The sequence below is a fragment of the Macaca thibetana genome, chromosome 2 (assembly GCF_024542745.1).
Source record: "Macaca thibetana thibetana isolate TM-01 chromosome 2, ASM2454274v1, whole genome shotgun sequence".
Lineage (NCBI taxonomy): Eukaryota > Metazoa > Chordata > Mammalia > Primates > Cercopithecidae > Macaca > Macaca thibetana.
In genome coordinates this window covers 78,916,447-78,943,633 of record NC_065579.1, presented here as the reverse complement: position 1 = coordinate 78,943,633, position 27,187 = coordinate 78,916,447, and the positions used below count along the sequence as shown (strand labels likewise).

General features: G+C 34.2%; 1 protein-coding gene across 4 annotated transcripts in view; it reads right to left on the bottom strand.

Moving 5' to 3' along the window:
• The window catches only part of NAALADL2 (N-acetylated alpha-linked acidic dipeptidase like 2), a 1,132,125-nt gene that overhangs the window by 613,349 nt on the left and 491,589 nt on the right, over positions 1–27,187 (bottom strand). The gene's annotated exons all lie outside the window — the stretch shown is intronic.

Below are 27,187 nucleotides of genomic sequence, written 5' to 3'. Positions count from 1 at the left end.
GCACATGAAATGTTTACAAAAATTGCCTATATGCTAGGCCATAAAGCAAGTCTCGATACACTTAAAGAAACCAAAACCACACAGTATATATGCCATAAACTCAATGGAATTAAATTAGAAATAAATAACAAAAGAGTAGAACTTCTTAGCTTCTTGGAAATTGAATAATGCCTTCTAAATAACCAAGAAGTCAATGGTGAAATTAAAATAGAATAATAAAAAAATTTTTTTTTTTTTTTTTTTTTTTTTTTGAAACGGAGTCTTGCTCTGTCACCCAGGCTAGAGTGCATTGGCACAATCTCAGCACACTGCAACCTCCACCTCCTGAGTTCAAGTGATTCTCCCACCTTAGCCTCCCAAGTAGCTGAGATTACAGGCACCTGCCATTATGGCTGGCTAATTTTTTCTGTATTTTTGTAGAGATGGAGTTTTACCATGTTGGCCAGGCTGGTCTTGAACTGCTGACCTCAGGTGATCTGCCCACCTCAGCCTCCCAAAGTGCTGAGATTACAGACTTGAGCCACCATGCCCAGGCTAAAATATCTTGAAATTAACAAAATGGAAACTTATATAACAGTACTTGTGGGAATCAGCCAAAGCAGTGCTTAGAGAAATGTATTGCATAAGTAAATATATTTTTTTTTTAATGAAAGAAAAAGATCAATGATCTGGATTCAATTTAAATAAATTAGAAAAAGGCAATGATATAAAAACTCAAATGAAAATTTTAAGACGCAAATAAAAATAATAGCAAAAATGAATAAAAATGAAGACAAGTGTACAGAAGAAAAACTCAACAAAGGGAAATACTGGCTATATATTTGATCAGCTCCAATAATGCTATTCATGAAAAGAAAAAGAAGGAGGGAGAAGGCACACATTATCCATTTTAAGATGAAAAAGGTGAGGCATCATAATAGATCTTACAGATATTAAACACATAAGAATATATTTTGGCAGGAATTATGGTAATACATTGAAAAATTTTGTAAAGCAGAAAAATGTCCTTAAAAATCCAAGCTACCAAAACTGTCACAAAAGAAAAGAATATCTAGATATTCAACATCTACTTAAAAATATAGTTAATAATATAAATATATCCTTCCCAGAAAAAAAAAAAATCCTTCCAAACCCAGTTGTCGTCTAGATTAATTTTTTTTACATATTTTAAAAAGAAATCAGTTATAATAGACACATGTACGAATCAATAAAACAGAATTGTCCAAAACTTTTTATGAGGCCAACAAAATTTTGACATCAAAACATATCAAAAATATTATAAGAAAAATTATCATCAAATATCCTTTACAAATATACTTGTAACAGAAAAAAATATTTATAAATTATATTTATATAAAAAGACAAGTGCATTATGACCTAGTAGTATTTGTTTTAGTAATGCAAGGTTGATTTAACATTCAAAAATCAAACATTCTGGCTTACCACTTTAAAAAAGAAAGATTATTTCCCTAAGTTTGGAAAAGAGCATTAAAAGTAAGACAATTAGAAAATTAAAATAAAAAAATACTATTGATGATAGCATTAATATATCAAATACACTTGTTGAAAGATAGGTAAAAAAAATTCACTTAAGGTTTGTATGCTTTGCTGCATATATATTATATTTGGATTAAAAAAGAGTTTTAAACAAAAGCAAAAACAAATAAACCTCCCTTGGAACAATATCACCTGTAAGACAACTCCAATTGCCTTATCATGACTCTCAATGACTACCTTTGATTAGTGGATGTTAAGATTTCTCATAATGTGACAGACATGCCAGTTAGAATAAATTTAAAATGTTGTAAAGCATTTTAGACTCTCTGATATGCATTGTGCATATTTCTTTTGTATATAGCCCATGGGTTTTTAATAAGTATCCCTTGACAAATTATCTCCTCTTTGGAATTTACATAATATATAAACTAACTAAAACCTTAATAAGATTATTGGGTTTCTTAGATGTATTGGTTTATAAATAATAAGCCAATTACCTTAATTTTATCAAGCCACACCACTCATCCAGTGTGCTTCATTTTAGCCTCAAAATTTAGCCAAAAACAAACAAACAAACAAAAAACCACCACTGAAATTCACCATAATACTTTCTAGAAATGTGGTCAGGCTATACATTAATGACAGCTAAATTAGCACAGACACTATCTATTCATGTCCCACTGCCCTTTATTTGATAGTCACTGCCATTTCTATGGCTTCTATATGTACAAACTGATTTAATTTCTCTCATCAGTCAATGCATCTGGATGTTCCTAACAAATACAAACCCCAATGAAGACAAAAACTCAAGCCAATTTCCAAGGAAAATGATTTAACTCTTTAGAGCCTGTTACTCCAAATCCTTGTTTTGCGTCTTGGAAATATGGTTGCAAGCTTATTTTCAATGTTTGGTTCAATGGTTAGCTAAAGACCACATAATGCATGAGTTGGTATGTGGTTAAAACTAGAGCTTTGATATTTCTTAGAGTCAGTCATTGCTCTTTTCACAGTGATAATATTGTTACTTAATTATATTGAACACTGTTAAGCTAACTTGAGAAATAAGTACCAACCAAGCAACTTCTCGTAGTTGCCACCTTTAGCATTACTTCTCATGGACGGCCGGCAGGCTATTTTTAGAGTCTTTCAAAATATATGCATCTATTTACAAACTAAATCATGCTGTTTGGGCATGCTTGAACTAATTTTTGGTACATGTGAAATGAACACAATAAAAACATTAGATTACTAAGCAAGGAAGTGGTACAAAGCGGAGTTGCTTCTTTTGCCTGATATTTTTGGAAAACCAAAGCTTCTGCGAGGACTGCAAACTGGAAATGAGCACATGGTGTTGCTGGGCAAGCTTTCCTCCATGTTTCTCTCACAAACTGAAATGTGCTGATTCTTATATGTACTTATATCTCCCTGTGTAAGTTTTGGGCATATGTGCCTAGCTGGGGTATACTCATCGCATACATAACCAAAAACAAATGAAGGGAGTAAAATTTTTCTGATTTTTTTTCATTAATTCAATTATGTTGCCAGTCATGATCTGAAAACAAGAGTATGCAAAACACCTAAAGCACTTGTGAATCAATGTTTTAGATACATTCCAGAGGGTGAAAATTTGTTTCCTTCAAATTACATTGGGTGTTCCCATATCCTGTGTTTTGCCAACACGTAAATATTCTTATCTCAGTGCAGTGGCTCACGCCTGTAATCCCAGTACTTTGGGAGGCTGAGGTGGGGAGATCATGAGGTCAGGAGTTTGAGACCAGCCTGGTCAACATGGTGAAACACCGTCTCTACTAAAAATACAAAAATTAGCTAGGCATGGTGCAGGTGCCTGTAATCCCAGGTACTCAGGAGGCTGAGGCAGGAGAATTGTTTGGACCGGGGAGGTGGAGGTTGCAGAGAGCCAAGATTGCACCATTGCACTCCAGCCTGGGCAATAGGGCGAGACACCTTCTCAAAAAAAAAAAAAAAAAAAATTGCTTGTCAACAGTCTGCTGGAATGGGAGAACATCTCTTTTAGACAGGGCAAGAGCTCTGTACTTCACTAAAGATCTCCATCCCCAATAATGTACTTACCATTCATTTATTTATATTATCTACTTGTTCTGCCTGAGTAGACTTTTTAGTTATGCCATCTCTGACCTTAGAAAAGTAGTCTTGGAAAGAACAATTTACTTTTCCATAAATTTGTTGCATCTATCTGCATCTATCTTTAAATGAAGAGTATTTGAATACTCTCTTAAAGCCTCATTAAGTCTGAGGTAATTGAACTGATTTCCTAAAAATGAACAGAACCAAAAATTAGTCCGTAAAGAGATGGCCACAGCAAAATTTAATTTTGTTTTAATATTAATAACACTGATATATTTGAAAAGATGAGACAAGGGGAAGGGGGAATCATGGTATGTAATATTCAAAATTCGTCATCTTTTTTCTTATCTCTGCATTTATATTATTTCTTGTCATTCTAAAATCAAAAAATAAATTTACAAATCAAATAAGAATCCAGGCAGTGCATTTGTGACAGATTATTGGCATGCTAGAAAACGCATTTAAGTTATCTTTGGAAAGGATGATTACAAATTGGCACTAAAATTATTCATCCATTAAGGATCTACTGACATGTCATCATGTCATAGAAATTAATAGAAAATAAATCATTCTATTCAGAGGTAATTCCACCTAGTCCTACATTTTTCTTCAGAAATATGTTTATTAGAACCTTGCCTGTCTGTCTGACTAGACCCATCCATTTAGTCTTACATTCTGCACTATCCAGAAGAATTATTTCACTTATATTTTAAAAAGCAGGCCCTGAATTGATAGACCGTTTTAAATTTTTCATTGGAATGAGTGCTGACTGACCTGTGTGGCAAAAATTTAAGAACTGAATTCATTAATTAGGTATGTAGAGACAACCACACCCCCTCCAGGAGTGTGGGTAATCTTAAAATGACTTTCTGACCAGTGGTTAGGAAGCATTATTTGCAGAATTTCTGAGGTCAGGATCCTCAAAGAGACATTAAGGAAGCCATAGGAGTGGCTTGAAAAGTGTGCAAAGTCTGCTGATGAGACACGTAACACTGCACAATGAGAAAAATCCAGGTAAGCAGTCAATTATTAGGTAATCAGAGAACAAGCAACACGCTCCAACACAGATTTTTAATCCTTGGTCAGGTCTTCAGTTCCTGGACATAGAAGAGCAAGACATGTATGGAAAAGTGCCGCTGTGGGAGGAGACAAGGGTATGATTCAAGCGCAGGGATCTTGTTAAAGAAAAAAGACACAATAGTGACCTGGAAGAAAAGTAAGGTTTTGCTGGTGATATTTCTCTGATTTTTAATGAATTAGCAGTAATAATAATCATGACTTCTAAATGTTCACATCAACTCTGTAAAGCAGAGGTATCAAAACATTAAAGATGAGAAAACTGAGGTTCAGGAAGATTGAGTTAACTAGAAACTCTCATATCACCCCTTAATAGTGATTGATTTCAGAAGCTGTAATGGTGATTTTACTATGTGTAAATATCAAGTAACTTCATTTGGTAAAAAAAGAGTTCTGTGGTGGCTGAGAACCACTAAATGAGCTCATAAAAGTTAGTCCATATAGTTTAAAGTACCATAAACATGTAGTGGATTAGTAAACCCCATTAATAGACAAAAATACCTTGCATTTTTTTTTATTATAAAGTAAACTCCACAACAACATCAAGCATTTACGTATAAGGATCCAAACTACTGTACAAGAATGTCTGTACTGCTGAATTGCAGATCCTAATGGTTAGGGCTTTAATTAACAAGGAATATGTGAACATGAAATCACATCCTTATTAATTACATTTTGTTATAATATTGACACAATTAAAGTTACCCAGTTTAGTAGGAATGAATAAAATTAGCTCAAATTTCATTCATAGTATCTTTACTACCTTCATTGTTCTAACAGCACAATAATATGTTTCTTGTCTGTACAAGACTCTATAAGAAAAAATGGTTTTCTGATGACATCTGATTTTTTATTTTTCAGGGGTCAAAGAAGACTGATGATAAGCAATACCTTAATTCACCTAAAGCTCAGACAAGCCATGAATAGATCTATCAAAACGAAATCAGTAACTGACATTTGTACAAAACATGCAATTAATCCAAAGGTTTATAGCCTTTCAAAGATAAATAACTGTCAGGAAGCCATTCTTTACTGAAGGAGTGTTTCATCTGAAAGACACAGAGGCTTTTACAGCATTGCTGAAAATTCAGCAGAAAATACAGCAGAATTTTCAGCTTTGTTGTAAATGCTAACACAGTATCAATGACTGATTTCCAAGAAGTATGTCAAATTTTTTATTATTTTCATGTAAACTATAAATTGAACACATTGATTTATTAGGTAAAAATGCTGCCAGATAAGTTACAATAATAAACACAACCTATCAACATAAAAGCAAGGTCAGTATTTCTTCTCCAAATATCTTCGTTTGTTTCAAAAAGTCATTTACATAAAATGGGCATGTTGTCTCATACTGAGAATATATTTCTTATAAAATACAATACTGGTATTCCAATGAACAAATTTTTACAAAAAAATTCTTCCCATTACTTTAATAAAACAATTATGGAGTATTACATTTTGATTTAACCATAAGAGTTTCCTCTTACAGTCCACAGGTGTAGAGTCGTAAATAAATGGGATATCCCATATCATATGAGAAGGGGGAATGCTAATGTTGGGATCAAAAGTGTGGTTCTGGAGACAACTTGTGTTCAAATATCTACTCTGCTTCTTACTAACTAAATGACCGTGGGCAAGTTATTAAAGATCCTTAAGACTCAGTTGCTTATTGGAAAATGGAGATCATAACAGTACATACATTATCTGGTTGCTGTGGTTAAATATAATGAAAAAAAAATACAAAAAATTAGCCGGGCATGGTGGCGGGCGCCTGTAGTCCCAGCTACTTGGGAGGCTGAGGCAGGAGAATGGCGTAAACCCAGGAGGCGGAGCTTGCAGTGAGCCGAGATCGCGCGACTGCACTCCAGCCTGGGCAACAGAGCGAGACTCCATCTCAAAAAAAAAAAAAAAAAAAAAAAAATATATATATATATATGTGTGTGTGTGTGTGTGTGTGTGTGTGTGTGTGTTAATCTTTTTGGAACATACACACACACACACACACACACACATATATATATATATAATGATTCCTATAAAGGACTTAGCACAGTGCCTACTTAGTTCTCATCCACTGCTCAATTCACCATAATCTGTCTTCCGTATCTACTACACTATGTAAATGCATAGTTACCTATCTAGATTGTTCTTTCTCGGGTCAAAAGCAGACATATGTCATGTGTCTCTCTCCACGCTTTCAACAGCTGTAGGTCTTCATTTGATTTTGATATATCAAATGCCTAATTTCCCGTGGATATCTCCATAGCACTACAAGATAACACTAGCTCTTACATGACATGACACGGGTGACCCTGTGGTCTGAGAAAAAGCTCCAGATACAGGAAGTGGAAATTTTGTTTTGATTACATAACTTCCCTACAACTACCTACAACCTCCCTTAATATCTAATAGGACAAAGAGCAAACCTTATTTTTCAGTATTTAGTTTTGTCACAGCTTGTCTCCATTTTCATTGCTAATCTGATCTACTCCCACCTATTGGATGATTCAAAGACAGTCCACCGCTGTATTTAAGAATAGGGACTGGGAGCCAGTCTGGCATTGATTCTTCCACTACCTAGATGTGAGACCTTGGACAAGATATTTAGCCTCTTGGAAGCACAAATGTCTTATAATGATTCATACTTCACTGAGTTGCTGTTACAATAAAAAACATTAATATTTGTAAATTGCTTAATAAGCAATAAGCACAAGCACTCAATTAGTAGTTTCTATTTTAGGTTTACACTGACTTCAGCCAGTCCAGTGTATCAACCTGAGGCTGCCATATGCACTGCCACCACCACTACTTGTTTCCCTCATCACCTCCAGAAAGCCATTTTGGCACAAATCAGCCAACTCTAAACTCTGCCCTCCAAATAACTTGGCATCTGGCTCATAAAGCTTTAACCAATTTTCTAAGTTATGTAAGTATTTCACATGAAGTTTTTGAATCGGCAACTCTTTTGTTATTTCTTAAAGTCTAGGTAAAAATAGGCTTTTAAATTTATTTTAGAGCAGCTCATTTCTGGGAAAGCTGACTTAAAGTTATGCTTTTATTGGGCAACCAACAAATCAATGCTGAGTTAAGGGAAAAGGAAAACAGAGACGAAGGGAGGAAAGAGAGGAATAGATGGAGTGAGGAAAGGAGGAAGAAAGGAAGAAAAAAAGGAGGGGGAGGAAAGAGGGGACGAGGAGAGGGAAGAAGAAAAAAAAGAAAAAAATGAAGAAAATTAATTTATGATTCATGGTCTTTCCTGATTCCTGATGCGTGTCATTATTTATATCTGGAAAGATGTACTGTTTTACCATATGATTTCTTTTTGTATATCTTCAGTAAATTTGATTTTATCCTATAATCAAACTTTAACACAAATGTAACAGACCCTTTTAGCTTTGTTTTCTGCGTTACTAGTTAATGGGATGTAACTCAGTTTTTTAATCTTACTATGACTTGATTGATTAACTCATACACTAATGTAATTGTGAGTTGATAGTTCTCTAGTATATAGATGTTCTACAAAGTATATTTGAAATAAACTAGCCTTAATGGGCTTTCTTAATGGGCGTGGGCACCATATAGGAATCTTATTACTAAAGTTAATAAGAACAATTCTAGATTAATGTGTTTCATCTGTTCTACTTTTACTGCTATTATTTTTCAGGGGAGAGTAATAAAGTGTTCTTTAAATTATCTCTTGAAAGAGAAAAACAAAAACTAAATATTACAACAGTTATCCCACAGGTGCGTCTGAGTGATGTCAACTATGCTGACAAAAAATGATATTTTTAATATGTGGCTGTTTTATTGTGTTAAGCAGAAATTTTTAGTGAGTGACTGAATTTTTTCCTTAGCATCAATCAGTATATCTGGTATTACAAAATGGGTAGACTAATTGTTTTTGAATTGGGCAAATATTTTTTGTAATGAATACATTATTTTACAAATAAAACACAGAAATTTAAGAGCGGTTCCTTGTACATATTATTTCCATTAAGAAATATAGTTGCACATCACAATGTGTTATCTTTAGATTAATTCTTGTTTGTTAATCAAGCAAGTCCCATATATTTAAACACACCGGGTTTAACTGGCACCAGAAAGCATGAGGGGATACATCCAAGATCTACTTTAATGATGCCAACATTTCAGAGAAAAATGATACTATATAAATACAAATGACAATATAAGTTAGGAATCTGTAGGAATGGCCAACATATCATTTTGTTATAAGTAAAATATGTGTTTTAAATACAGAGGTACTTTAGTATAAAATAGAGGCATTTTTCTAAAATAAAGACAAATATATTTTCTCTAAATAGAATATACTAGTTTCAATAGGAAGTGTCAGCCTTTGATCAAATATAATCATTGAGCTACTTCTTAGATTCTTTTTATTATTCATTTCCATCTGGAATGCCTTCCCCGTAAACCCACACTATTTAAATTCTGCCCATTATTCAAGTTCCTGTTCCCCAAGAGAATTTTTGAGCATGTGCACAAAACGTAATAAAGATTCTGAAGTATCTATATTTATTTAGTGTTTTTCCAAGGCAGTTTCAATAGATTAAATTAAAATGCGTATCACTTTAGATTGAAGCTATGCCCCCACCTTCTCCCATCCCCAAAGCTTTACTGAAATAAATTTTTCCGTTTCAAAATTCTAATCCTTTGGCCTAATTAAGGGATTTCTATCCTGGTTAGAATATTAAAAATGCTCGAGCTAATGGGTCTTTTTGTTTCAAATGTTAGATTTAATTTCCTGTGAATAAAATTTTACAACATGGAAAACATTAGGTCTTATTGAAACACCAGTCAAATAGAGTAATTATGAAAAATGCCAATTAATAAATAAATAAATCCTGCTCAGCCTCTATAATCATAGTAATTGTAAGGGCATATAAGTTTTAAAATAAATGTTTTAACATTTCAAATGTTGAAATTTAAGACATGTTTAAAATGACATAGGCAGTATGGTAAATAGAGTGCTGGATTAGGAACCATGAATTTTTTACCTTTATTACTCAATTTTGTATGGTTATCTAGTCATGTAAAATTGGTCATCTCATTATTTTGAGGGAAGTTTTTAAACCTTTTCCCCCTTTTCTTATTTTCTTCTTCTTTTCTCTTTTGCTTGCTTTACCTTCCTCCTGCCCACCACATCACCCTTTGTCATATTCCACATTAACAATATACGTAACCTTCACATACAATATGAATAAGATTTAATATATAATTACATATTCATTTATATTATGTATTCTTCAATACTTTCACCTAGAACACACATATAACACATAAACATGTACATACACAAACCTATGTAGAAATTATTTCATAACAAAAAAGATCAAAATGTATGTCCTTTTCTATATCCTGCTTATTATACTTAATCTTACCTCTTGAATATCCCTCCACATCACATGGAATGTTTCTTTTTTTAATTCTTATCATCATCATATTATTTTAATTAATTGCAAAAATAATATTTTATGCTTTATAATATACCATAACATTCTATATATATCCTTTCATTTTCCTGACGACTAGTTTGAGTAGTCTCTTTTCATATTTTGTTTAGTCATTCAGATTTAATCTTCTGTAAATGTCCTATTCAACCCTTGCCTAATCAGTTTGCTTGTTTGGCTTTCTTGGCAGTTTGAAAGGGCCGTCTTTACATTACATATATCCATCATATTTCTGTTATTGGTATTGCAATTTTTAATATATTTCATTCTATTGTATGTGTAATATTAATACATTCATGGAATTAAGTATGTTACTATTCATTGGCTATTTTCAGGGTTTCCCATCATAGGCTAAGAATATTTACCACTCTATTGAAAATGAAGACTTGTAGATTTTATTTATTTAAATTTTTAAAAAATGCTGCATATAAGTGTGTTAATCTTTTTCGAACATAAGCAGAGAGAAAGCTCCTCACACTGATGATATTTATAGGTTCTCAAGGTCTTTAAATGACATAAATATTCATTACCATCATTTATGAGGACCTTCTGCTCTTCATAAATATCCACCAAGTATATATATATATATATATATATATATATATATATATATATCTCCAGAATAACTACTACATGTGTCAGTAACATATCACTGTAAGTTGGCAGCATGTATTATTTCTTAATATCTATTCATGTGTACTTAATCTTTTGTTGATCATGTGATGTAATGACATGTACAAGACTTCATCTAATTTTCCTATGATTAATGTTCTGAAGTTAGAGAAGTTCAACTAAGGCACTGTTATTCCTCATTACCTAAATGACACAATTACCACAGACATTTTAAAAGAAAAGTGGCCATTTTAAAGAACAAAATTTTGTCTTTCTCAAGAATGTTTGTTTAAACCGTAATATAACCATGTACTAGTTATGCTTCTGCTCTTTAAAGAAATGTACTTCTCCCTGACTAGTTTGGCAGTAATTGGATAGACGGAATATAGCATCACTTCCAGACTCTGCACTGAACAAAATGCTTTTTTTCCTGCTTTTATCTTCAGCAATATCTTTTATAGCTACTGAATAAATGCAGTACATCTATGCATGTTATCTTGAGAAATCAGAAAACCAATTTTTTACCATTTTAAGTTGATTTAGCAACAAACAACATGTTTTATTTTATGTTCTTTTCCCTACTACACCTTCTATTTAAGACCCACTAAAAGTAGAGAAAGGAGATCAAACATTCAGAGAAATAAAGGCTCCCTTTCAATTAAACAAAGCTTTTGCTTTTTAATATCAGAATAGAAGTTCCTTTGTAAACAATATAATTTTGTAGTCACTGCAAAGGCAATAGATTTAGAAACAAAATAAAATAACATTACAAGTTATCTATAACTGAGAAGGCAAAACATTCTAAAATGCAACCCGGACAGTTCAATCTGCACCTGTACCGACCGGTATAATCCTCAAAGAATAAAAATTTATTCTAAATGCAAAAAATGATTCATGGTTATTCTTCAAATAATATTATCTATTAAACTTGTTTTGGCCTTACTGCACTTCTCCATGTTCCATATTATTTATTTCCTTTCTATCTAAATTGAGTTTTATAGTTCAACCATATGGAGATTTGTGTATGCTTAGTGGAAAAATGCATTATTGGAAGAATGTAATATAATGTTGTCTCTCTAGGGGTGAAACAGAAACATTATATTCAATGTTTCAGCCAAGTTACTGGGATTGGCTGTCAGCAGTCCACTTCACAACAGAGTTGACTCATCGAGCACATGCTGACTGACCAGCTAGTGCCAAGTGAATGAAGCAATGATGGCCACTAAAGGCAGAGACAACTAAAAGCCTTTGTTAGAGGCTGTTCGTGTTCTGAATGGAGTACAAAACAAAGCACAGATAAAGTCAAGAGAGAAGCATGTGCATGCTGTTATGTTATAAACTTTAAGACGTCTGGCAGATCTAGTGGCAGATCTAGTGGCAAAGCAAGATAGGTTTAGACAGAAGAGACGAGTATTCAGAATAGCTTTTAAAGAATTAACATACACAAATTGGTGGAACGTGGGTGTGAAAATGCCAACAGGTGAAAAGCAAAAATATAGGAAGGTTGGTATAGAAATAAATAAGTATCAGTGGGATCAAAATATTAAATTTACTAGAGCTGAGGATGGGTTGAGTAAGTGCAGTTCCCTAAAGAACAGTCAGATGGAGGAACGTGAACAAACAAAAGAAACAGTGAGCATTTTGTTCTCAAAAGATATGTTGTCTATTTTTGCTCCCTTTCTATTTGTTTAGCTTTTGGAGCACTTTATATTTCTTTCCAATAGGAGCTTTTATGTCCTCGTTCAGTTTATATTCCTGTAAGTAAATCTCCTCAAGTCATTGATTGTATGGTTTCAAAATCAGTGGCCTAATCAGTTTCCTTTTCCTCTAGAGCAAAGTCCATTCCTTTTATTTATCAAATGAAAGACAAGACATCACTGCTCTGTCAGTGCATTTAATTCTGGATTCTTTTAGAGCAGCTCTCTTTTAAACACTTTAAACATCAGATAAAAGGAAGATTTAATAAGCTTTACTCAGCTTGATGTGTCTTCAACACTCATCACTGGAACACTAAATGAAGGAATAATCAAAGAAGGGAAAACAGAGAGGAAATGGGTGGATAAGCAACTAAAGGATGTAGATGTTGAGGAATTAAAATAAAACAAAAGATGGCTTTTAGTATCAGTGTGTTCTAATGTGTAATGACCTGAACTGCTGACCAAAATATACAGTTGGGTCATTTTGCTTTATGAATGGCTAATCCTGAAAAATAGATGTAGGAAGTCATTGTTGTATGGGAGAAAGTAAGTCACCCAAAAATCCAATATGACTTAAATATTTGGAAACTAAAGTCAACTTTTAATATGATATTTGGTATTAACTTCCATCATGGTTTTAATCTTTTAAAAAAAATTCTCTTAAGATAAAAATTCAGACTATTTTATTTCTTTACACACCTATGGTTTATCTCCCCTCAATTCCAGACCTTCCAAAGTCTCCAATCATTTCTGAAAACATTGCTGATATTAAGACCTAGCCTTCTTTAAATACTTGCAACAATTGACTTGGTCAGCTAATTTAGTTATTTACCCATTAATTAAACAAATATTGAGTCCTTTAGTTCTACACACTGTATATACTCTAATGCATTTATAACAACTATCATTCAACCTGTCTTTATATGTTACAATATATATGTTTGCATATATAAATATGCATATATATAATCATATATGTGTGTGTACTTGTGTTTCTGTGTGTATCTCTAGTGTATGTGTGAGCATCCAGTGTGACATATTCTCATGCACTGCTTTCTCCTCATTTTACCACTTTGTCCTCTCATTTCATGAGTTGAATCTTTAAAGACCTGAGTAGGTTTACTGAGTGTTAAAAAGAAGGCGACTGAGCTAGGTCACTCCATTTCTAAACAGATTGGAAGGATTAACAGACCTAAGCCAAGAATGTCAGAGGCTCTACCCTTCTACTGTGCTGCCAATGACTTCTAGCATCATTCCCAAGTGTTAGTTTTCTCTACACTCTTTTTTATTTTATTTTATTTTTCCAGAAGTTATTGGAGTACAGGTTGTATTTGGTTACATGAGTAACTTCTTTACTGATGATTTGTGAGATTTTGGTGTACCCATTACCTGAGCAGTATACACTGAACCATATTTGTACTCTTTATCCTTCGCCCCCCTCCCACTCTTCCCCGCCAAGTCCATACAGTCCATTGTCTCACTCTTATGCATCCTCATGGCTTAGCTCCCACATATCAGCGAGAACATATGATGTTTGATTTTCTTTTCCTGAGTAACTTCACTTAGAATGATAATTTTCAATCTCATCCAGGTAGTTGCAAATGCTGTTAATTCATCTATTTTTAGGGCTAAATAGTATTCCATCATGTATATATAATAGATACACTATATATATATATAAAAAAATGTATATATTATATGTACACGATATATATGTATTGTGTATATATAATATATACACTATATATACACACTATATATATGCATATGTATGTATATACATATATGTATATATACACACACATATATATACACATATATACATATATTTGTGTGTGTGTGTATCACAGTGTCTTCATCCACTCATTGATTGATGGGCATTTGGGTTGGTTCCACAATTTTTCAATTGCTAATTGTGCTGCTATAAGCATGCCTGTGCAAGTATCTTTTTCATATAATGACTTAGTTTCTTCTGGGTAGATACTTAGTAGTGGGATTGCTGTATCAAATGGTAGTTCTACTGTTAGTTCTTTAAGGGATCTCTACACTGTTTTCCATAGTGGGTGTACTAGATTACACTCCCACTAGCAGTGTGGAAGTGTTCCCTGATCACTGCATCCTCACCAACATTTACTGTTGTTTGTTTTTATTTTTTTCTTATGACCATTGTTGTAGGGGTAAGGTGGTATTGCATGGCGGTTTTGACTTGCATTTCCCTGATCATTCATTAGTGATGTCAGGATTTTTTTTACATGTTTGTTGGCCATTTGTATATCTTCTTTTGCAAATTGTGTACTCATGTCCTTAGCTCACTTTTTGATGGGATTGTTTGTTGTTTTCTTACTGATTTGTTTCAGTTTGCTGTAGATTCTGGATATTAGTCTTTTGTCAGATATACAGATTGTGAAGATTTTCTCCCACTCTGTGGGTTGTCTGTTTCACCTTCTGATGGTTCCTTTTGTCATGCAAAAGCTCTTTAGTTTAATTAAGTCTCAACTATTAATCTTTGTTTTTATGCTTTTAGGTTCTTGTTCATGAAATCCTTGCCTAAGCCAATGTCTAGAAGGGTTTTTCCAATGTTATCTTCTAGAATTTTTGTAGTTTCAGGTCTTAGGTTTAAGTCCTTAATCCATCTTGAGTTGATTTTTGTATAATGTGAGAAATGAGGATCCAGTTTCATTCTCCTACCTGTGGCTTGCCAGTTATCCCAGCACCATTTGTTGAAAAGGGTGTCCTTTCCCCACTTCATGTTTTTGTTTGCTTCTTCAAAGATCAGTTGGCTGTAAGTATTTGAGTTTGAGTTCCCTATTCTGTTCTACTGGTTTATGTGCCTATTTTTATATCAGTACCATGCTGTTTTGGTGACTATGGCTTTATAGTACAGTTTGAAATCAGGTAGTGTGATGCCTCTAGATTTGTTCTTTTTGCTTAGTCTTGATTTGGCTATGTGGGGACTTTTTTGGTTCCACATAAATTTTAGAATTGTTTTTTTCTAATTCTTTGAAGAATGATGGTGGTATTTTGATGGAAACTACATTGAATTTGTAGATTGCTTTTGGCAGTAGGATTATTTTTACAATATTGATTCTACCCATCCATGAGCATGGGATGTGTTTCCATTTGTTTGCGTCATCTATGATTTCTTTCAGCAGTGTTTTGTAGTTTTCCTTGTAGAGGTCTTTTGACTCCTTGGTTAGGTATATTCCTAAGTTTTTTTTTTGTTGTTTTTTTTGGTTTTTTTTTTTTTTTTTTTGTTTTTTTTTTTTGCAGCTATTGTAAAAGGGGTTGAATTCTTGATTTGATTCTCTGCTTGGTTGCCATTGGTGTATAGAAGAGGGACTGATTTGTGTACATTAATCTTGTATCCGGAAACTTTGCTGAATTCTTGTATTGGTTCTAGGAGCTTTCTGGGGAAGTCCTTGGGATTTTCAGGGTAAACAATCATATCATCAGCAAACAGTGACAGTTTGACTTCCTCTTTACTGATTTGGATGCTCTTTATTTTAATTTTTTTTCTCTTGTCTAATTGCTCTTGCTAGGTCTTCCTGTACTATGTTGAAGAGGAGTGGTAAGGGTGAGCATCTTTGTCTTGTTTCAGTCCTCAGAGAGAACGCTTTCAGCTTTCAGCTTTTCCCCATTCAGTATTTTGTTGGCTGTGGGTTTGTCATAGATGGATTTTATTACATTAAGGTATGATCCTTGTATGCCGATTTTGCAGACAGTTTTAATCATAAAGGAATGCTGGATATTGTCAAATGTCTTTTTCTGCATCTATTGAGATGATCATGTAATTTTTGTTTTTAATTTTGTTTATGTTGTGTATCACATTTATTGACTTGCATATGCTAAACCACCCCCACATCCCTGGTATGAAACCCACTTGATCATGGCAGATTATCTTTTTCATATGTTGTTGGATTCTGTTAGCTAGCATTTTGTTAAGGATTTTAGTATCTATGTCCATCAAGGATATTGGTCTGTAGTTTTCTTTTTTGGCTATGTCCCTTCCTGGTTTTGGTATTAGGGTGATGCTGGCTTCATAGAATGAATTAGGGAGGGTTCCTTCTTTCTCTATCTTGTGGAATAGTGTCAAAAGTAATGGTACCAATTCTTTGAATGTCTGGTAGACTTCTGCTGTCAATCCGTTGGGCCCTGGTCTTTTTTCTGTTGGTAATTTTTAAATTACCATTTCAATCTCACTGCTTGTTATTGGTATGTTCAGGGTATTGAATTATTCCTGATTTAAGCTAGGAGGGTTGTATTTTTCCAGGAATGTATCCACCTCTTTCTAGGTTTTCTAGTTTATGTATAAAGTTTATGCTAGTTTCTAGCATAAAGTTATTCATAGTAGCCTTGAATGATCTTTTGTATTTCAGTGGTATCAGTTGTAATATCTCCTGTTTATTAATGAGGTTATTTGGATTTTCTCTCTTCTTTTCTTGATTAATCTTGCTAATGGTCTATCAATATTATTTATGAGAAATTATCATGGCGGACAGGAGGCAGGACTAGGTTGCAGTTCAGGACAGAGCAGAGGGAGGAGACTTGCATTGTGAATTTTAGCTCCAGATCAACTGCAAGAACAAACCAGCAATCCCAGGAAGACTCCCAGAACCTCTGAAGGAAGCAGACTGCTCCTGCAGGACCCAGGAGACACCCCCAATACTATGAGTGCTCCTATTGTGGAAGTGGGAAAGGGAGAGCTTCCTCTCCCAAATACACATCCCTACTGGAGTAACTGAAGGTCTGTTTGTGGGAGAAGGTTCCGACCTTACCTGGAGCTGAGTCAATTAAGAAAATCGAGCGAAATACGGGGGTAGAGGAAGTAGCAGAAAGACCCTGGGAGCTCGCTGGGTCCCAAAGAAGGCAATTCCTGCCTGGCATCACAGGGATCCATCAGGACGGTGGCCAGAGGAGCAGGGTGAAGGGGGCAGGAAACACCACAGGGAGAAGTAAATCTCCAGCTGAATTCTGTAACAATTATTTGAAACGGTCAAGAAGCCTCCTGACCAGACCTCAAGGGAGGGTGCAAATCCAGTGAGCAGACTCCACAGTTGTGGGAAGAACACAGCCCTTTCCTTTTGCAGCTGGGAGGTGAGTAGCCTGGGGCAAGTTCTAAAGTCCATCTCACCCAGCAACTAGAAACAGACTTGGGGCTGTTTTGGGGGGATTGGGGCAGGGAAGTTGGGTGTGAGACTGGTCCTTTTGTTCATATGGGAGGTGAATGAGGCCTTAACTGGCAGCCTTCCCCCACTTCCCTGACAGCCTGCATGACTCAGCAGAGGCAGCTATAATCCTCCTAGGTACACAATTTCATTGACCTGGGAACCTCACCCCCATCCCCTGCAGCTGCCAGAGCAAGACCCACCCAAGGAGAGTCTGAGCTCAGACATGCATAGGCCAGCCCCACCTGATGGTCCTTCCCTACCCAACCTGGTAGCTGCAGACAAAGGACATATACTTTTGGGACTTCTAGGGCCCCACCCACCGCCAGTTACTCTCCATACTACCACAGCTGATGCTCTCTGGAAAGCACCACCTCCAGGCAGGAGGCCAACCAGCACAAAAATACATCATTAAATCTCTATGCTCTTTGAGTCTAGTTAGCCAAGCATGCTAAAATCACTTTTCTTTGGATCAGTGGGAAAGCTATTGGCATGTTTTGTGGGACATTTCTTTCTCATTACAATGCAGCATGTTAAGCATTCTTGAACCCACTCCTTTATCCAGCATTAAACAGCCAGAGCATACCCACCAAACCATCAGACCTGTTCTTAAACTAAGGAAAGAGATGTATAGATCAGAGAGATGGGAAATGGAAGAAGGAGCCTGCAACAAGGCCAACAGAACTGCTTTGTCTGGAGACCACCATTACCACTTGGAAATGAAGTCCAATACTCAGTGGACAAAGGAAGCTGGTCAGAATTCAACTTCCTAAGGAAGGCATCAAAGCAGAGTGATTAGGAATATGGATTTTGGGCCAGACTGGCAGTCCTCAAATCCTCAACTTTGACACATTGGGCAAGCTACTGTAAGTGTCTGTGCCTCAGTTTTTGTATGTAAAAAAATAAATAGTAATGACCCTGTTAGAGCTGTGACGTGAACTGAATAAGTAAATATTCGTAAAGTGCTTAAAACATGATAGTACCTTGTACATGATATATAAAGTTAAGAAATGCATTGATAAAATCAAGTGTATTCTTTCTTAGAAAGAACAGATTAATAGGTATTTCTATTAATCTCACTACCTCCTCCAAGTTTTCCTCTCTGCCATTCCCTTTAGCAACATATAAATAATTTTGCAAATTTGGTTTGTTGTTGTTGTTGTTTTCCAAATAAGTACCCTCAACTGAATAACTAGCTACTTAGGCAAAGCAATGATACTTAAGTGAGAAAGAGACACACAGCAGATGGTAGAAAGCATACAAAAGGAAATTAGTGTACAAAGTTAAAAGAATATGGTTATTTAAAGAAGAATTGAAAAAAATCTAAATAAAGTTCTGTTCTTGGAGCAACAGTGTAACACGACGAAGATGAAATGTCTGAAATGATTTGTTTTTACTGTCGAACCTAGTTAAAATGTCTTATTGTTTTTCATATGTATAATCTGAAGTTTAAAAGTGTAATTATTCCATGAGAATCATGATATGTGAATATGTGAATCATGAAATAATGGAATAGAAAATAATCATAACATGGTTTTCCATAGGGGAAAAATTATTTAATAAACTTGTAGAAGATCACTAAATAGTTGGAACATATTTTAGCTACTGATGGGGGTGGGAAGACTTATATAACTAAAGTGTAAGCATACATACAACTAGTATTTAATGTTTATCAACTACGACATGTTTTCATCAACCATATATCTACTCTTCTTGTGGTGGTGGTTTTCCACAAACATTAGGGAGCATATCTGATCTGCCTGGGGAAAGGGTTAGGCACTAGAGATACATAAAGTTAAGATGTGGTCCCAACCTTCAGGGATTTTATATTCCACAGGTACACAGACATTTAAAAAGCAAAAACATTGTATTATTAGAGAGAGAAAGAAATGAAGTGTTATGGGAGCACAGAACAATTTGACCTAATTCCGAAAGTATATGAGAGTTTTGAGAAGGATTTTCACGGAAGAGGTGCTATCTGTGCTGTTTTAAGGCATCTGTAAAAGTTAGCCTGGGAAAGAACACGTAGAAGAGTCAAGGGAAAAATACTAGGATAATGTGAGTTGGATGGGATTGAAGGAATATGGTAAGAAATCAAGTTGAAGAGGTAATGTTAAGTACAGTATAGTCTGGAATTTAAATTTGGCCTTTTATAGACAATGGGAACATTTGAGAGTCATGACCTGTTTTGCGTTTTAGAAAGAAACTATATCAAGAAAAGTTTTCAGGGAAGAGTCTCTCTTTAGTAACTTGAGTAAGAAATATTAAAGCCGAATTCATGACAATGAGAAAGAAAAATGGTCAGAGAAAATATAGGGGAAAAGATTAAGGCAATCGAAGCTATTAGATTTCATGTCTCACTGGATATGAGTCAAGTTTAACACCTAGCATTCTGGCCCCCATTACTGGGAGGATGGTTGTTCTAGTAACTGCTACAGGAAGTAGAAAAGGAGAAAGGGATTATGTTGAGCATTTTAGAAACTGATTCTGGAGATAATCAGGAAACATCTAAGATGATATATTGATAGACATGTTTGGAATGGACACAATATTAGGCAGTGAGTTTCCTTTTATTCTCCTCCTACAATTACGGAAATAATTTTATTCTTTTATAAATTGTAGGAAAATCACCCTCCTGTTGCTTTTTATCCTTTTATGAATTGTAGGAAAATAACCCTCCTGTTGCTTTTTATTTTATTATTGCTGTAACAATTATATTGTGCTCTTCATTTTTTTTTTTTTTGCTTGAAAAAAACCAGGATTACTTAAAGAAAAAAAAAAAAAAGAGAAATTAGTTAACCTGGTGAGAAAGGATTTTATCCTATTTGTTTTATGAAATGTCAATCATCATGGTTCTAAACTGAGTTAGGAACTAGCAACATTCTTCAGGCTAAAATCAAGAACACAGTTGTGGCCCACTAGAGGCATAACCTTTTCAAACAGTCGTAGCCCATTGAGTCATGTAAAATAATAAATGAAGAAGCAAAGCTTAAGCAAAAGTAAAAACAGCTTAATGTAGCTAGTTTCAAACAAATTGATGGTGACAGGATTTGGGAAGAGTTGAGCAGGGTATCAAGAGCCTTTGAAATGGACAGAACCATGCCAGCTGAACTAATGTTAAGTTGGACTTTTGGAAGTAGCAGTCTGAAAGAGTATTTATTTCCAAGCCTATGCATTTGCTTTTGGGTTAACCTGTATTATTTTTTCCCACAGTCTCCTGGGAATACCAACTTTGCTTCAGATGGACTAAGGAAAAAAATATATATATTTCTTTCCCCCCCACACAAAGAAAAAGATTAAGAAGATACTGTCTTAATGCAGCAAATCAATCAGTTTTCCTGGACATACAAGGAGTAACGCATGTGAGATACAGAGAAAACTAAGAGTAAAGCTAAAGCCGAACAGGGAGGCCAGGGACACCTGTGAATTCTGATCTCTCCCTCCACGCAGTGTATGCACCGTAGTCCTTAGTGAACATTTATTCATTCATCTAGTCATTCACATAACAAATACTAATTTGATACTTACAATTTGCTTGCAAATGTGTAAGCAGATAGTTCTACAATAGTACATAGGCACACGCACAGTCTCATCCCTTGGATGTTTTCAAACATTATTAACATATTATATGTAAAAAGAGGATTATAACCTAGCACAGTATGAAAATTTTAGATAGGAGTAAAGCATGGTATCAAGAAGTAGCAGCAACATACTCTCCCAAGAGTTATATGTGACTTCTAAAGACAGCAGAGGAAAAAAGATACTGAGAATATAACCTGCTTTTTCTACCTTCAGACATGTCTAACTACAGTTCAACTTGTCTCCTGCTAGATGAAGCATAAATCCAGAGAGAACAACCACACTTGAGCTGAGAACCATTCCACCTTCAGTGTCATTCAAAAGAGGCCTTGGAGAAAGCGCTGTGCTCTTTTGGCAGCAGCCACCTTCACTTTTATCTCCAGACATAAAACCACATACCCTGCTGGTGAATACAATCCCTTTTCAAAGGCAAAATAATTGTATAGCATCTAACATGATGCTTTACTTAAAACTATTTATTGAAACATTCCTTAAAGTCTACAATGTCCAGATGCAAATATACACTGAGTAACAACTAATCTGAGAGTTCTGAGCTTCTGAAGAAAACAGCAAATAGGTCCTATTTTTTGAGGTGCATGAATCACCTGGATACTACCTAATTAGCAAAGCTCACTGTAGTTATTTTACATAAAAAAATAATGGTGATCTTATGAAAATCCTCAGAGTTTTTGGGGAAAAAAATCTGCCCTTAAAATGAAAAAATAATCTGCTAAGTATTTTAGCTTGAAAGTACTTGCCAGGTTTCTTGTCAGTATAACCAAAAGTTTCAGCCTAGAAAGTTGTGGAAAGTCCTTTTCTTTAACTTTATTCCCTCACAGCATGTTTGTAGTTTGTCACTGCAACCCTCCTTCAACATTATCATTTCAAGGCAAAGTGAGTAAGAAGCTCCAGCACTGTGGAGAAGGTACTGACTTATATTGGATTTATGTGAGTGTATAACTCCTAGAAGCCTGCAGGTAGATTTCATATATTTGTATATTTATTTATACATATTTAACAAGGTATCTAATTTTATGCTTCAGTTGTAAATTTTGGGAACTAATGATTACATAAAATACTGTACATGTGTACAATAGACATTAATCCAGGTAAAGGTTAGAGGTATGAAGTAATATTTAGGAATAGAAAAAATGTACTTTTAAACATTAAAAATAATCTCCTTCACCGTTTACATGAATATAAAATTAAAATTCTATAACTAGGAAAGGCAATAGATTCTTAGAATTTCATATTTATCTCGAATATAAGTTTTTACGTCGTCCTTGCTAGGAGTGAGCACTGAGGAACAACTTTAAGGCATATTCAATGTTGTTATTCCAAATATGTGTTATTTGTGTTATTCCAAATATGTTCTGATAATGGTTTGTTATTGATCTATGATTAAGTAAATACAGATATTAAAAGCAAGGGATTCAAAACTTTTATATTAATTTTACAGGGTAATTTCGTTTATGTTAAATCTAATTTTTTAAAGCATCAAAAAATCTTCTATAACAGATTAGATATTTATATTTTAATAAAAGAAAGTACTGTAACTGTACTTTCCCACAAATATCTCATGGAAAATTCAAGAAGCACTGTTCCGCACTGCGTTGCAGGGTTCACCAGCTAGAGTGACCCTCACCTGCCCTCAGTGGTAATTTTCTCAATATTGCATTCTTGTTGGCTTCCTACCTTTATTCTCAATTCCATATTTCCCTACAAGAGCTTCCTGATACCTCCCATGTAAATCACCTGAATTCATATTTGTCACACAGTCTGTTCCTGATGTCAGATAGTTTGGTCTGTATCTATGTTTCTGATGTTGATAAGAATGCTTGGTGTATAGGAGTTGTTTGACAAATCTTAATAATTAATTAATGTTTATTACTAATTAAAGGTTGGACAATCTTACAAAAAATCAGTTCTTTTTCTTGTGCCTCAAAGTTCTCAACCATGTACACAGTTGGCCCCTGAACAACACAGATTTGAAAGGGTGTGTCCCCTCAAATACAGATTTTTTTTTCAATAAATATATTGGAAAAATTTTTGGAGATTTGTGACAATCTGAAAAACTTCACAGACTAATTGCATAGTCTAGAAATATAGAAAAAAAGCTATGTCATGAATGCATAAAATATATATAGATACAGTCTATTTTATCATTTACTACCATAAAACGTACACAAAACTATTATAAAAAGTTTTAATTTATTAAAACATATGCACACAAAAACTTACGGACTCTACATGGGCTCATTCACAGTTAACAGAGATGTAAACAAATACAGACATATACAGACTTAAAACATAACTGCGTAAAATTAATTGTAGTACATATTCTATTACTGAAATAATTTTGTGGACACCTCCTGTTGCTATTGCACAGGGCCTTAAGTGTTGCAAGTATCCATTTAAAATGTAATGTAATGCTACTCATCTCTGTGTGAGCACTTTCTCTCTCCAGTAAATTGCATATTGCAGTAAAAAATGACCCCTTATGGTTCTCACCTATTTTTTTCTTATTTTTTAGTGCAATACCATAAACCTGGAATGATACCATGACCCATAAAAAGTGTCACTAATGATGTCAAAATTGCTCCCAAGAAGCAGGGAAAATACATGACATTACACAAAAAAAGCTGAATTACTTAATATGTACCCTAGATCGAGGGCTGCAGCTGTGATTGCTTTCCATTTCAAGACAAATGAATCCAGTGTAAGAACTATTGTTAAAAAGGAAAAGGAAATTCGTGAGACCATTACTGCAGCTATGTCAGCAGGTGCAAAAATCTTGTACTTTTTGTGAAATACCTTTTTACCTCATATTAAAAATGCAACTTTTATGTGGGTGCAATATTATAGTAAGAAAGGCATATCTATAGAATAATACAGTTTGAGAAAATGCAAAGTCACTGTATAAAAACTTAAAGCAAAAGGAAAGTGAATAGTCTAAAGCTGAAGAATTTAATGCTTTAAATTTTTACCTCATATTAAAAATGCAACTTTTATGTGGGTGCAAGATTACAGTAAGAAAGGCATATCTATAGAATAATACAGTTTGAGAAAATACAAAGTCAGTGTATAAAAACTTAAAGCAAAAGGAAGGTGAATAGTCTAAAGCTGAAGAATTTAATGCCAGCTAAGGATGGTTTAATAATTTTAGAAAGAGATTTGACTTTAAAAATACCAAGACAACAGGAGAAGCACTTTCTCCTGTCTCATTGTCAAGAGACAATGGAAGAGCTTCCAGATATCACTAGCAAGATGCCTGGAGAAAGGATATCTTCCTAAAGAGGTTTTTAATGCTGATGAAAGTGCCCCATATGGAAAACAATGCTACAAAGGACATTTACTACTAAGGAACAGAAGTGTGCACCAGGATTTAAGGCAGAAAGAAATAAGCTAACTGTATGGTTTTGTGGAAATACAATCAGGTTTATGATCAGGACTTCCCTTCTCTATTAAGTTTCTAACTCCCAAACCTTGAAGGGAAAGATAAACAACGGTTTTGATTATACAAAAGACGGCCTGGATGATGAGAATCCCTTTTTCTGGATTGTTTCCATCAACTCATGGACTGTCAAGTCAGGAAGTACCTTGCCAGTAAGGGACAATCTTTTGAAGTTTATTTAATATTGAACAATACCCTTAGCCACCCAAACCCCATGGGTTTAACATCAAAGGCATTAAAATAATCTAGTTGCCTCTAAACATAACCTCTTAATTCAGTCTCTAGATCAGGGGGTCATAAGGATCTTTAAAGCTCATTACACATGGTACTTTATGGAAAGAACTGTCAATGCTATAGGAGAGAACATCAGGAATGTCTGGAAGGATAGAGACATCATGAATGTCTGGAAGGATTATACCATTGAAGATACCATCACTGTTACTTTAAAAACCCATGAAAGCCTTCAGGCTCATAACAATAAATTCAACATGGAACAATAATTTATGCCAGTATAGGATGATATATAAATGTCCTTCTGATAGATGATCTTTGAGCATAGATCTATAGACCTAATTCAAAACGCATATACGATCTGCTTCTTTTTTACCTCTTTGCATTCATCACCTTCAGAATCCCTTGCTAATCTTTAATAAGTCACATACGTTCCCATGTCAGGGTATTGACTGAAATACTTTTCAAATAGTTATTCCCATGGCTTGTGCCCTCCCTTCCATTTATTCTTTTGCGTCTATATATCTACCTTTACATATCATCCTATATAAAAAATTATCCAGCAACCCCTCTTCACCACCCGATCCATCTCAAAATGGTTGTTTTTCCATAACTTATTTTTTCATAACGTTTCATCATCTAACATATGATATATTAACTCATTTATTTGCTTACTATCTCCCTTCTTCCACTAGAGTGTAAGTGTTGTAAAATCAGGGGATTGTTTTATTCACTGCCCCTCCCCCTAGCACCCTGAGCAACACTTGGCACACAGTAGGTTCTCCAAAATATATTTAAATGAATTTAAAAAGTTATTGGAAAGTAGACATTATTAGAGTCTCTTGCACTTTCAATTATCCAAATAAATTATCATTACTGGCATAAATGATAGTTCCATGCGGAATTAACCTGGTCATGTGCATATTTATAAGAATTATATAGTCTTAGAGGAAAGACAGAGAGAGAGAATTACAAATTAAGTTAAAGTCCCACTTAGCTCAAGAATGAAGGGAATAATACTACATTGATTAAATGGTGACTCCAGCCAAATTTAACTCTTACAAAATGGCATGACTCTTGTATAATTTTAAATTTCCCAAGAAATTTTAAATTTCTTGGGGAAAAACTTCACTATTAAATGATTTGATACTCTTAATATAACTAATTCAGAATTATAAGGATGTGGTTCCTTAAATAGAAAAAAAAATCTTAACAACTCGAACAAAACATGATTCTTAAATGTGTATGTTAATACAACAATTATATTGTAAATACACATCAATTGAGCCATGATTATTAATGCTATGAATTTAAAAAATACATCATCTAAGCTGCATAATAAACTCCTGATCATTAAGGACTCCTCTTCTATAAAACTTGACCCAATAACAACTCCGTATTTATAGAGGCAAATATGTTTTCATACGTTCAGAAAGATTTTCACTGGGGTTTTTCTTACTACATTATATCTATGTTTCCATATAGCCTACCTTTCATTAAAAGTTGACGTGACAGATTACTGTAATTTTCATATTGCTAAATACTTCTGTCAAACCCCTTAAGGCATTTTCAGAATTTAGTTCTTAGATTTGTTGGGATGATTTCCAGGCTCTCCTTTTTGGTACAGATGAGGTGAGCAACAGCTTGAAACTATGATTCATCTCTGTTTTAGTTTCTGTCAAATACTTGCAAGAAAAAGAAAATGACTAATCACCTACTAAAAATGGCAACAGATGCCATAAGCAAAATTTCATTCAACCTGTTAGCTTTGGTTCCAATGTAAAAAAATCATTTAATTAAAAGTCTTAGTTTGAAAATTATATATATATATATATAATCTGCTTCTATAACATGAGGTATTAAATTTTAGGCAAAATATTTTAACAAAATTCTTCACAATGACATTCTGCACTTCAGTTTTCACACACCAACACATGTACATGTAGGACATATTTTTCAGTCACTTGAAGATATACATGTAATTTCTATGCTCCAAGAAAGGGCTGCTAGCACTTTGCACACAAATTATCTATTTTTGTCTGTTAAAAGTCCTAATGGTATTATGTTTAGTCACATTAAGTTTCATTAAATAGCAACTAATGTTTTTGTATATTTTTTCTATCTTGTGTATTCTAAATAAACTTTTGCTTAATGTCCAGTGCTTTTCTATCTGCTAAAAACAGAGCCAAAAAACACCTGTTCTATTTTGAAATTCAAAGTAGTATATTAATAAAATAGCAAAAGAACTAAAACTCCTCTAAAACAAAGCAGTGCCTAGTGGAGTTTTTTTTGTTTGTT